The sequence below is a fragment of the Cervus canadensis genome, chromosome 13, assembly GCF_019320065.1.
Source record: "Cervus canadensis isolate Bull #8, Minnesota chromosome 13, ASM1932006v1, whole genome shotgun sequence".
In the NCBI taxonomy this organism is placed as follows: domain Eukaryota; kingdom Metazoa; phylum Chordata; class Mammalia; order Artiodactyla; family Cervidae; genus Cervus; species Cervus canadensis.
Genome location: NC_057398.1, coordinates 22,296,990 through 22,300,543, shown reverse-complemented (window position 1 = coordinate 22,300,543; position 3,554 = coordinate 22,296,990). Strand labels below are relative to the sequence as shown.

The following is a 3,554-nucleotide window of genomic DNA, read 5'->3' as shown; positions in this document are numbered from 1 at the left end:
TACCCTTGAATTACTCTTGATTTTGAAAGCCTTTCAGGTGAAAAAAGAAGCTCACCAGAAGATACCTGAGAACACTCAGGCCTGGAAGTTCAGTACTGGTGACTATGAAAGGAAGGTAAGCCAAAAATAAATTTTTTTGAGCACAATTTTGAAAAAAAAAATGCTATATAGTTGAAATCCAATCAAGAGTCCTTATGATTCTGAAAAGCTTTATGTGGACTTTTTAAGGATAAGTTCAGAAACCAGCTGCAGATGGGCACTCTCCTGTACACGTACCTACATGTGTGTGGGAGTGTGTATGTATAGGTTTTGGGAGAGCAAGTTATAAGTTGGTTCTATCAGTCAATAGGACAGCATTCCCAGGGTGGATACACAGCTCCCAAACATCTGGCTTTAGCACAACAGGAACTCAGGAGAGAGAATGTGGATGACTTAACAAAGGACGCTTCTTATTGGAAAAGCAGCTTAAAGAGTATGTCAAGAAAGTAATGTGTGCTCGCTTCGGCAGCACATATACTAAAGTTGGAACGATACAGAGAAGATTAGCATGGCCCCTGCGCAAGGATGACACGCAAATTCGTGAAGCGTTCCATATTTTTTAAGAAAAAAAAAAAAATAGAAAAAAAAAAAAAGAAAGTAATGTGAAAGTATTGCTGCTGTGGGCTTCTCTGGTGGCTCAGACGGTAAAGAATCTTCCTGCAATGCAGGAGATGCATGTTCAGTCCCGGGGTTTGGAAGATCCCCTGGGGAAGGTAATGTCTACCCATTCCAGTGTTCTTACCTGGAAAATTCCATGGACAGTTGCTGCTGCTATGTGTTCTCACACATTATTCTAGCCACAGGGATCAGGCATGCTCAAAACTTCTTTGAGATGCACTTAATTTAGCCTCAAGACTATGAAACATAGTAATGTTCTTTATTTGGTAATATTGAGGAGAAGATAGAGGATGATTAAAGTCACACAGCAGTAATGTTAGATGTCCATTCAGCTCAGTTCAATGTGGATTCAATATTTCTTATGTGCCAGAGAGAGGATTAGGGGCAACTGTTTGTGGCATAGTGGTGAGCATAGCTGCCTTCCAGAGAAGGAATTAAGATCTAATGATGCAAAGAAGGATAAGACACAATGCTGCTATTTTCAGCCTACTTTTCTGGAAAGACATGACCAAGTAACTAACACAGTGGGGCAAATGCAGTAGCGGAGGTGGGCACAGAAAGCAAAGGGGTGCAGAAGAACAGCACTGGCCTCACTTGTGGGGTCAGGTGGTTCTTGGAGAAGATAGAGTCTGAGAATAAGCTTGGGTGGACAAGAGAAGGTTGGAGGGAGAGAGGGAGACGGAAAGGAAAAGACATGACCTTCAGACTTAATATCAACAGCAAAGGTGTATAATATGTGTGCTTCTTGACACTATGTTTCTTGTTTAAGAAAAACTTATTATGCTGTTCCTGCTTTCAGATGAAGATCAAGGTTCATCTGAATTAGAAATTTGCCTCTCCGTGAGATGATGATAAGAAAAACTAGTAAAACAGAGCATTCAGCAACCCACCATTCACTGTCCCGAGTTGTTCCTCTTTTCTACCAAGCTATTTGGAAGATTTGAGCACTGCTTATCTCCAGGAAGTGGAAACAACATGAATGCCCATCACCTGTTTGGATAATGAATTGCAGTTAATCAATATAAGTCAGGGCAGTAATTTATCACAAACTCCCTGTATTTGCTGCTGGCACCCTTTCCTTTTTAATATTCATAGTAAGACAGTGAAGCCGGAAGTCAGTAGTTGGCTAGAAGCTACAATGGGAAGAAACTCATTGTCCCTTTGGTAGTTATTAAGTACTCTTCTTTTTAAAAAATATTTTTGTTTGGCCACGTTGGTTCTTCGTTGCAGCACACAGCAAACACTTCTTTCTCTTTGTGGGTTGCAGGCTTAGTTGCCCTATGGCATGTGGGATCTTAGTTTCCTGACCAGGAATCAACCCCCTGTCCCCTGCATTGGGAGACAGGCTTTTAACCACTGGACCACCAGGGAAGTTCCAAGTGCTCTTCTTCTTGATGCGTTTCTTCTGTGAGGTGAAGGTGAAGCATAGCAGTGTGAATCTGGAAGAGTGAACTGGGGGGAAACTGTACCTTATCTCTGGTTTAATTTGGTAATTAAGTTGGTAATTGGTAACCTCATTGGTAATTGTCCTGGGGGCAAGATTTCAGCAGTTGATCAGGTCAGAATCTTGGTTGCCTAGAGAAGAGACAGTAGAAAAGTCATTCTATAGTGTTAGCAACTTTGTCTTCTAGAATGGGGATAAGATGGGAATTAGAAATGTTATGCTTTTCTTTTTCCTGCTTGTCCAAATCTGTCTTCTACATTTATCTCCTAAGATTTTTGCTCACCTTGGATCCAGACCCATGGCTGATCAGGGGCCGTACTGTGCTGGAGATTTGCTGGGGGTGAATGGGCCTGTGTGGTTTTTCACCCTCTTAGCTTCCCAGAAGTACCAAAAAATTCTGGAACTGCAACTATTTAGTTAAGTTCAGGAACTTGACTCACTGGGAGTCTTTTTAAAGTAGTTCAGGTTCAGGAAATTCAGGCACACTTTCAGAGAGCTGAATTGCTGTGCTGGATTAGATTTGGGGAACTTTCAGTGATATATGACTATCATGAACACTTTGAAGAGCCTGTCATCTCTGTGCCAATACCAGATACGTAGCAGAGACATTCCATAGTTAGCCCCTTATCAAAGATGGCACATGCCTATCTTTCTGATTAGGGAGAACTCATGCTCTTTTTGAGTAAACCAATGAAAGAAAAGCTTCAAAATGATACACAAACCCTGTGATAAATGGGCTAGTCAAAGGAGGAAGTGTGGTTGACTAAAAAGGGAGTTTAGGCAGAAAGAGACTGCTTGGCAGGGAAGAATTGATTCACTAGACTGGTTCTGCTACCAGACTCTCCTGTTCTGATGTCTAAGGCTTAGGGTGATGCCAATAGAAATAGAGTGATTCTCATATAGACTCTGCAAGAAGTTGGAAATAGAGGGATATTCAGAAAGTCAACAAGAGAAAGTATAGCAGTAGGGTGTGTGTGTGTATTGTGCGTGTAGGGGCGAGGGGCAGAGTAGGTGGTATAGTAGATTAAAGATGACTTCCATTTTTCTTTCTTTTTTCTTTCCTCCCAACTATTTCCCCCATCAAGAAGTAGAATATATTTCCCCTCCTTTTAGGTTTTACCAATAGAATGCTGGAGAAGTGATGGTAAATAACTTTGGAGATCAGGCCTTAAGAGATCTACAGCTTTTCCTTTCACTTTTTTTGGAACTCACTCACCATGTTGTGAGTAAGCCCAAGAAACCACAGAGTAAGACCTCCTGGAGGGAAACCAAAGCCTCCAGCCTCCAACCCTAACGGAGCTGCAGCCTGCACAGCCAGCGCTAACCACCAGCCATAGTGAACGAGGTCATTTTTGATCTTCTAGCATCCTCATGTCTCACTGAGGGCACCCCATGAAGCAAAAAAGATGCTCAGTCAATTCACAGGAACAGGAGAAATAATAAGTCCTTGTTT

General features: G+C 41.9%; 1 non-coding gene across 1 annotated transcript; it reads left to right on the top strand.

The window, feature by feature from the left end:
- Nucleotides 1-492: 492 nt before the first annotated feature.
- On the top strand, nucleotides 493-599 carry LOC122452691. Its single transcript, XR_006272839.1, has one exon. It is a non-coding gene; the product is annotated as a U6 spliceosomal RNA (small nuclear RNA).
- The last annotated feature ends 2,955 nt before the right edge of the window (nucleotides 600-3,554 follow it).